Source organism: Ceratotherium simum, chromosome 26 (assembly GCF_057802395.1).
Source record: "Ceratotherium simum simum isolate JZ-2026a chromosome 26, ASM5780239v1, whole genome shotgun sequence".
In the NCBI taxonomy this organism is placed as follows: domain Eukaryota; kingdom Metazoa; phylum Chordata; class Mammalia; order Perissodactyla; family Rhinocerotidae; genus Ceratotherium; species Ceratotherium simum.
In genome coordinates this window covers 32,341,864-32,351,276 of record NC_141925.1, presented here as the reverse complement: position 1 = coordinate 32,351,276, position 9,413 = coordinate 32,341,864, and the positions used below count along the sequence as shown (strand labels likewise).

The 9,413-nt window shown below is 50.2% G+C and overlaps 1 protein-coding gene across 1 annotated transcript in view; it reads left to right on the top strand.

The window, feature by feature from the left end:
• Positions 1-9,413, top strand: part of CHLSN (cholesin) — a 157,645-nt gene that overhangs the window by 108,536 nt on the left and 39,696 nt on the right. The window lies entirely within an intron of this gene.

Below are 9,413 nucleotides of genomic sequence, written 5' to 3'. Positions count from 1 at the left end.
CCATCCTGCTTGACAGGATAGCTTCTTGACCATGGATTGGAGAGGGAAGTCGGGGGTCAACTAGGGGGCCAGACTCCCTATATTTTGAAGAGCAGGGCAGAGTCTCACTCTTTGTCCAGGTGATTTGTAGACCCCTTGGGGCCCCACTGCCCCCTTGGCCCTGGTGTCGTTACCTTAACTTGCTCCTCAGCCCATTACCAGGTGTGTGTTGCGTGGGTATCCGGCAATGGGCCCATTTGCCCCACGGCCAAGAGCAGTCACAGATCGCCAGCACTGATATCTAACAGCCAGGGAGGACTTGCTCTGTGCCAACTTCTGTTCTAGGCCCTGAGAACAACCTCTCGAGGTATATAGTCCCATTATCTCACCAAATCTAAGACACCATTAATGCTCCATACACCGTTATTTTATGGACCACTAAAAAAAAAGTCTGCCAATTAAGTCATGGTACTGTCCGTTTTAAGAAGCATCCTGATTTTAGAGATGTTAAAAGGAGAGAGGAGGGGCCGGCCCTGTGGTGTAGCTGTTAAGTGTGCGCGCTCCGCTGCTGGCAGCCTGGGTTCAGATCCAGGGGCGCACCGACACACCGCTTGTCAGGCCATGCTGTGGCGGTGTCCCACATAAAGTGGAGGAAGATGGACACGGATGTTAGCTGATGGCCAATCTTCCTCAGCAAAAAGAGGAGGATTGGCTTGGGTGTTAGCTCAGGGCTGATCTTCCTCACAAAAAAAAAAAAAGAGAGGAAATGTGTCTAACCATCAATGAAATATGGTATTCTCGTTTTAAATATTATTGAGGCTCAAAAAACTTAAATAACTTACCAAGGTCACATGGCGGATAGTGGAACCAGAATTTGAACCTGGGTGGTCTTTGGCTTTCTAGATCAGGATTTGGGACTTTGCGTTCTCCTAGCAATCTGCTAAGTAAGTGTTGTTATCTCCTTTGTATGAATGGCCTCAGACGCCAGAATTCCTGGCCAGAGTCCCTGGAATGCCAGATTTAGGGAGGTCTGCCCACAGCGTGCTCTGTGGCCCCATAGAGCTGCTGTTTATAACTGGGGAGAGTGGGACTCTCAGTTCCATCTAAGTCACTTAGCCCTCAGGTCACCCGACAGCCTTATCTGCCAAGAAAAACTTCCTCTGTTGCTCAGGCAAACAGGATCAGGGAGAGTGGCAGAGCATCTGTATGTACGTCAGGGAGAGCTTCAAAGTGAGCCCCCCCTCCAGCTGAGCCATGGTCGGCATTTTATAGCTGGGGAATGCGATACGCCCTCGAGGCTGCAGCTTTGTGCGTGGCTGCTAGCTGCTCCTCAACTGCTCAGGCCAGCTTCTGTGCATTCCCAGATGTCTGCAGGGATAGCTCCACCACCTGGGCAGACACGCACTGGGGTGTCGGGGGTGTGTGAAGGTGGGCCTGATTCTTGGGTTTCCAACCGTGTCATAGTCTAGTGTTGATTTCTGAAAACCACATGGGGTTGGGCTCCCCTGCATTGCTGGTGAGGGCCTCTGAGGAGCAGGAGTCTTGCTCCCAGGGCCCAGCGCTGTGCCTTTGTAGCGGCACAAGCCGCGCTCACGAGGCTGGTGTCTTCATCATGCACCGCACTCTGCAGCGAAGAGGGAGCCTCCAGCCCAGTGCTTTGCCGGGGTTATGAGATGCCTCCGCAGGGATTGTAGAAACATCACAGGCGCCCTTTGCTTACCACAGTCTTGCAACTTGGCAAGTCTGCCTGGTTATTCTGGAGTGGCAGTTGATAAGATCAGCCACATTCCACACCAGAGGGACTTCAGGCTGCTGGTTGGGAACTTGAGAGCGGCCTGCTGGCCAGGGACTGTTTGCATTTGGTCTCTCTCTTAGGGGCTAGGTGGGGAGGGTGACTGGACTCTCCCTTAGGGGCTGGGTGGGGAGGGTGACATGGAGGCTTACAGCCACCCCAGCTGAAAAGGCAGGCTAATTTTCCTTTTGAAGATGCGCCTTCTATTAGTAATTGTGCCTCACAGGATAAGTTTGATCCTATGTGACATGTTGACCAGGGACAAGGAACGTTTCAAGCTATTCGTTCTTCTGAGTGTGGTTTATGATAGGTTACATATTTTGACCTTTATGTGGCTATGTTAGTATACCTTAACGTTGTCCAGGGCCTCAGGAAATCGTAGTCAACTTTGAGAAGGACGTGTGGAGGACCTGATGAGAGTCCCACCCTAGAGAAGCCACTGGGCACATGGTCAGCTTGTGGCTGATGTCTCGGTTGTCAGTTCAGAGCTGGGCCTGTGGTTTCTGTGTGGTCATCACAGGTCATCGCCCTGGTCAGCACAATTGCTTCATTGCCCCACCCCCACCCCCACACAATCTGTTCCTCCTTCCCATATGCTGTCCTACGTGGCATCTGCCAGGACTTTTTCTGTCCTGTGGAAGCAGATCTTCCCGTTAGTGATGTGGGAAGTGCCCAGGATGGGTGTCCGACCGTGTACCTAGTGCCTCCTGGCCCAATGATGATGCAAATGTCATTTTTAGCTGGCAGCCATGAGTGCTGTGCAGGCCTCGGCACACGAGGGCCGCTCACAGACTCGTGGAGTGCAGTTAGGCAGCAACCAGCTATCTGCTGACTGTCACCCCCCTTTGTCCTGCCCGAGCTGCGCCCTTCTTTGATGTGGGTAAGCTGAAGCGTATGAGAGACCAGTGCTGTATCTTGAGGGTCTGCTCTGACTTGGACCCTTCCTCCAGGAGTCCCTGCCCAGGGGGAGACAAGCAGGTGAGCAGGTGCTCTGATCCTCCAAGGGGAGCACTTCGGACACCAGGAAGCAGCATGGGGTGTGTGGGTGGGAGCAGGCTGGGATGTGGGGCTGGACCAGAGGAGGGCCTCCGAGGCCCAGAAAGATGGTACCAAACCCCCGACCACGGCTTCAGCTACATTTGGACCCCTAGTCCTTCCTGTTGCCTCTCCCAGCGCCCTTTCTAGCCTGAAGTTGACGGGCGCTCCACATGCCCACGGCCCTGGCATGGCCCAAGCTGATGCTTCTTAGGTCTGGAAAATCTGGCCCCTCCTGAGAGCTGCTGGAACAGCTGATGGCAGCTGGGCGAGAGGGAGCAGGAGGGCTGCCTTTGTGGCTCACAGATATCCATACACAGCCTGTCAGTGGCCTGCCCTCTGCCCTGTCTGTGACCGTCTTCCCAGCCGGCCAGGACTCAGGATGAGGGCGATGAGGACCCTTTCGAAGAGAGGCTGGTTGTCTCTCCTTGATGACCAAGTTAGGAGCAAGGACACTGTCTCCTGTGAGTATGCTCTGTGAGGAGGGGTCCAGCTCTGCACTCGGGACCAGGGCCTCTCGATGCCAAGGGCTCTGCACTTCCAAGCTCAGTTCTGCCAAGACAAGCAGCCCCCCTGCCAGCCTTGCCTGCCCCGGCTCTCCCCACAGCCACTCATGATAGGAAACACCCTAGCCAGGAGTCATGGAGCGAAGGGGACAGCAGGTCGTTTATGGGAGCACTGCGGATGCGAGGAGACATGTGGGGATAGAGGCTGAGGAGCAGGGGTCTGCACACTGTGTGCTGGGAGAGGAGCCTGTGGTCTCTGGAAGCACGGCTCCTGGGGGCTGTCAGCCCATGATCTTACTAACTGGCCTTAATTGCAGCTCCAGCTATTCAGCCATATGGGCTGTTGTATCCAAGAGAAACGTGGTTGTGACAGGTGCTGACCGTTCTCCTCGCCCGCTTGCTCTTGGTGTGACCTAGGGGTTGAGGGTGAGTCAGACGCCCTAGAGAACATGCTCACGGACCTGGCGGGACCCCCTGCACTGGCCTTGTGCTGCTGTCTCTGAAGCACAGCTAGTGGTCCTTATGGTGTGATTCCTTCACTTAAGTAGAGTTCCTAGTGGCCACAAGGCATCATTCAGAGAGGTCAGGCAAGCTGGCAGCGCCATGCAGAGCCGACTCCTGGGATTCAGAGCACAGGGCACTTGGGCAGCATTAGCTCTCTGGGGAAGCTTCGTCAGCTCCATTTTGCAGATGGGGAAACTGAGACCCCAAGAGACGAACTGCCTACCCAAGGTCATGCAGCTCATATGGTGGAGCCTGGATTTGTCCTGGGGTCAGAGGGCTTTGGTGGGCCCCTCAAGCCTCCTGTTCTGGAGGTGAAGGGACTGTCAGTGCGTCTGCCATGGATGCTGTGCTGCTGTCTCTCTGCAGCCCCACCCTGTGGACCTCAGGGGGCTCCCCCAGCCCTTCATGCCATTCTAAGGGGCAGGTTTCCCCCCTGGCCGTCTGAGTTTGTCATGGAGAGTGAAGAATTGGAGTGGTCCAGGGGGCACTTAACTGTGGGTTTGTTTTTAAGAAGCTGGCTCTTGAGCTCACAGCTGAAAATGGGGCAGAAGGTTTGGTCCTGGGAGCTCTTGGCGAGTTGCTCCCTGAGTTCAGAGTCTTGTTTTAACAGTGCAGCCCAACAGGCTCCTTCACAAGGAATCAGGTTAACATGCCCCCGAAGTCGGAGAACAGCTGGACATTTCACTGGACTCATTTGATCAAACTTTTCTGCCACATCTTTAGCCAAGAAGAACTCACGATCCAGCTTCCAGATAATATGATTCATAAAAATGTTGTTGCTTGGAAAAAGCTGTTCTGGGGGCCGGCTCAGTGGCATAGTGGTTAAGTTCACGCTCTGCTTCGGCAGCCCAGAGTTCATGGGTTCAGATCCCTGGCGTGGACCTATGCACCGCTTGTCAAGCCATGCTGTGGCGGCGTCACATATGAAGTAGAGGAAGCTGGGTGTGGATGTTAGCCCAGGGCCAGTCTTCCTCAGCAAAAAGAGGAGGATTGGCGACAGATGCTAGCTCAGGGCTAATCTTCCTCACCAAAAAAAAAAAGCTGTTCTGCTGCAGTTATATATGTTTTTATGTGTGTGTGTGCAGTATATATATATATGAGAGCTCTATGCTGAAGTATTTGAAGCATTTGCTGAAGAAATGATGTGATGTCTGGGGTTTGCTCTGAAATCATCCGAGGTGAGGGCAGGAGGGAAAGGTGGGCCAGGCTGCTGAACACAAGGGTTCATTAGACCCTTCTACCCTTGTATATCTTTGAAATTGTACATAATAACAGAAAGAGAAGACAGGGAGGGAAAGAAAGAGAAAGGGCTGCTCCTCGAGGCGCGGTCAGATCTGAGTCTGAGTCCCGGTGCTGCCCCGCTCTCCGCTCCATGGCCTAGGCAGGCTTCCCCTCTCGGAATTGTTTCTCCCTCCACAGACACACCCAGCTCACATCGCTGGGAGCTGTCATGGGGTTCAGAGAGTGGAGGGCAGCACCCAGCTCCTGCTAGGAGATGTGTGTCTTCATTCCAGACGTGTACTCTCGTACCCCGTCTCCCAATGCCAGCAGAGGGAATTGCTTTTCCCTTTTTGACTCATTCACAAACTCAGTGCCCAGCCGTCTCATTGGTAGGTTGGCGGGGTCACCTCTCCATCAGCTGTCCTGACGTGCTCAGCGCCCCGCTCCAGCTCAGAAGCCCCTCAGCTTCCAGATTTAGTGCTGTGGACACAGTTAAGACCTCACACACGTGCGATTTAGCACGGATGCTGCAAAACTGGTTAGGAGGGGGAAGAAGTAGAATCTTTATTCTGGGAGTTTATTTTTCCTCTTCCCAAACCTTTAATCAACGTTAAAAATAGTGCCCAAGAAAGCGCTTCCTTGAGAGAGTGGGAGTGGGCTCCCAGGAGGAGCGCGTATCCCCAAGTCTGTTTTATTTATTTATTTTTTTTATACTTATCTTTTTTTTATTGCAGTAACATTGGTTTATAACATTACATAAATTTCAGGTGTACATCATTATATTTCGATTTCTGTATAGATTACATCATGTTCACCACCAAAAGACTAATTACAGTCCATCACCACACACGTGTCTAATTGTCCCTTTCGCCCTCCTCCCTCCCCCCTCCCCCCGTCCCCTCTAATAACCACCAATCCAGTCTCTGTTCTATGTGATTGTTTGTTGTTGTTTTCATCTTCTACTTAATGAGTGAGATCTTACGGTATTTGACTTTCTCCCTCTGACTTATTTCACTTAGCATAATACCCTCAAGGTCCATCCATGTTGTCACAGCGGCTGGATTTCATTGTTTCTTATGGCTGAGTAGTATTCCATTGTGTATATATATCACATCTTCTTTATCCATTTGTCCCTTAATGGGCACCTAGGTTGCTTCCAAGTCTTGGCTATTGTGAATAATGCTGCAGTGAACATAGGTGTGCGTGTATCTTCACGTATTGGTGTTTTCGTGCTCTTTGGATAAATACCAGCAGTGGAATAGCTGGATGGTATGGTAGTTCTATTCTTAATTTTTTGAGGAATCTCCATACTGTTTTCCATAGTGGCTGTAGCAGTTTGCACTCCCACCAGCAGTGTGTGCGAGTTCCCTTTTCTCCACCTCCTCTCCAACACTTGTTTCCTATCTTGTTAATTATAGCCATTCTGATGGGAGGGAGGTGATATCTCATTGTAGTTTTGATTTGCATTTCCCTGATAGTTAATAATGTTGAACATCTTTTCATGTGCCTGTTGGCCATCTGTGTATCTTCTTTGGAGAAATGTCTGTTCCGGTCTTTTGCCCATTTCTTAATTGGGTTATTAGTTTTTTTGTTGTTGAGATGTATGGGTTCTTTATATATTTTGGATATTAACTCCTTATCAGTTATATAGTTTGCCAATATCTTCTCCCAATTGTTAGGTTGTCTTTTCGTTTTGTTGATGGTTTGCTTTGCTGTGCAGAAGCTTTTTAGTTTGATGTAGTCTCATTTGTTTATTTAATTTTTTAAAGGGTTTCTTTTTTTTTTTTGAGGAAGATTGACCCTGTGCTAACATCTGTTGCCAGTCTTCCTCTATTTTCTCCCCAAAGCCCCAGTACATAGTTGTATATCATAGTTGTAGAGTTGTAGGTCTTCTATGTGGGACGCTGCCTCAGCATGGCTTGAGGGGCTGTGAGTAGGTCCGCGCCCAGGATCCAAACCAGCAAACCCCAGGCCACCTAAGCGGAATGCATGAACTTAACCGCTGTGCCAGTGGCTGGCCCCATTTGTTTATTTTTGTATTGTTTCCCTTGCCTGGTCAGACATGGTACTTGAAAATATGTTGCTAAGACTGATGTTGAAGAGCATACTGCTTATGTTTTCTTCTAGAAGTTTCATGGTTTCAGGTCTTACAATCAAGTCTTTTAATCTGTTTTGAGTTGATTTTTGCACATGGTGTAAGATAATGGTCTGCTTTCTTTTTTTTTGCATGTGGCTGACCAGTTTTCCCAACACCATTTATTGAAGAGACTTTCCTTTCTCCATGGTATGTTCTTGGCTCCCTTGTCGAAAATTAGCTGTCCATAGATGTGTGCCAAAGTCTGCTTTAAACAGCCGGCACTGGGCATCTGGGATTTCAGCTGCTCATCCAGGACTTTGCCAGCCACCTGCCCGATAAGATGTGGGCGCTGTCTTTTTCCCAAGAAGCCCTGGAGCGCCAAAGCTAGAAGGGCAGCCGTTTCCACAACAGAGGACCCCCGTCCTCAGATCTGGCCCAACTGTTTGGGGAAGACAATTCGAGATGTGCCAATATCTTGATAGAGGCTTCCAGGGAGACTGGAGATGGGGGAGTTTGTTTAGTTAATCCAGTGCAACATGTCAAAATGAAGGCGGGGTAAGGGGGACCCAGGCTAGCTGCACAGAAAAACGTGGGCTCGGGGCCTGGGGGTGGATGCCGGGCATTTGTCCAGGTCTGGAGCCAGATTAGGACTGAACCGGGCGTGTGCCACCTTCCACCTGCTGTCCCTTCCCCCCGCCGTCCCTTCCCCACCATGGCCTTACTGCTTCTGCCCTGAGTGTGGGGCTGTTACCAAGAAATACAGCTCATGTAGGGACAGGGCCTCTGAGCCCCGCCCCCGCCCCCCAGTGCACAGCCCCCCAGACTGGAGGCACAAAAGTTGCTTCTTAGGTTGGGTTTCTGTTCTCTCTGTCTCTTTTTTTTTTCACTTTTTATTTTTAAATAATTATAGATTCCCAGAAAGCTGCAAAAGTAGCACAGAGAGGTCCCTTGTACCCTTCACCCACTTTTCCCCAGTGGTTACATTTTACACAACTCTGGAACAATATCAAAAGCAGGGAACTGGCGTTGGCGTTGGCCCGGAGTGCGTGTGTGGCTCTGTGTCAGTTTATCCCACGTGTAGAGACGTGGGACCACCACGACCGACCACGTGGTCAGACACAGGCCGGCTCCTCCAGCACAGAGCTCGCCCTCGTGCGCCCTTGCAGTCTCTCCCCTCCCCTCCCTCCTCCTGGCCACCAGTGATCTGCTCTAATTGTGTCCTTTTGAGGGTGTTGTGTAAATGGAATCCTACAGTGTGGGTCCTTGGGGTTGGCCTTTCTCCTTCCTAATGCCCTGGGACCCGCCGAGCTGTCGTGTGTGTCAGTAGTCCATTCCTTCTTATTGCCTCGTAGCATTCCACGACATGGAGGTGCCCGCGTGTATTTGACCATTCACCAGTTTAGGTGTTTCTTGTGTCCACGTTTTGGCTCTTACAAATAAAGCTGCTGAACAATTGTGCACAGGTTTTTGTGTGGACACAAGTTTCCACTTCTTGATTGCTGGGCCGTATGGTCCCTGCATGTTTAGTTTTTTAAGAGACAACCAAGCTGTTTTCCAGGGTGGCCGTCCTGTTTTACATCCCTCACCATGGGGGGGGATGCACATTCCCCACATCCTCGCCGGCACCGGGTGTTGTCACTGTTGTTGGCTTTTCCCTGAGGCCCAGTGATGCTGAACATTTTCTCATGGGTTTATTTGCCATCCATGTATCTTTGGTGAAATGTCTCTTTATGTCTGTTTCCCACTTTCTAATTGGATTGTTTGTTTTCTTACTGCTGAGTTTTGAGAGTTCTTTATTCTAGATATGAGACTTTTGTGACATATGGGGTTTGTAAATATTGTGTCCCCATCCTCAGCTTGTCTTTACATTCTCTCAACCAAGTCTTTCACAGAGCAAAAGCTTTTTCAATCTCGATGAAGTCTAGTTTATTGATTATCTACTTATTTATTTAATGAATCTGCTTTTGGCATCATGTTTAAGAAGTTGTCACTAATTCCTAGGTCCCAAAGATTTCCTCCTATGTTTCCTTCTAAAAGTTTTATAGTTTTACTTTTGACATTTAAATCTATGATCCATTTGAGTTCATTTTTGTGAGGTTTAGGTCAAGTTTTTTTAAATAAACTTTATTTTGAGCAGTTTTAGGTTCACAGCAAAATTGAGTGGAAGGAACAGGGATTTCCCATATACCCCCTCCCCCACACACACACGCACAACCTCCCCCACTGTCAACAACCCCACCAGATGGTGCATTTGTTACCACTGATGACCTACAATGACACGTCATCATCACCCAAAGTC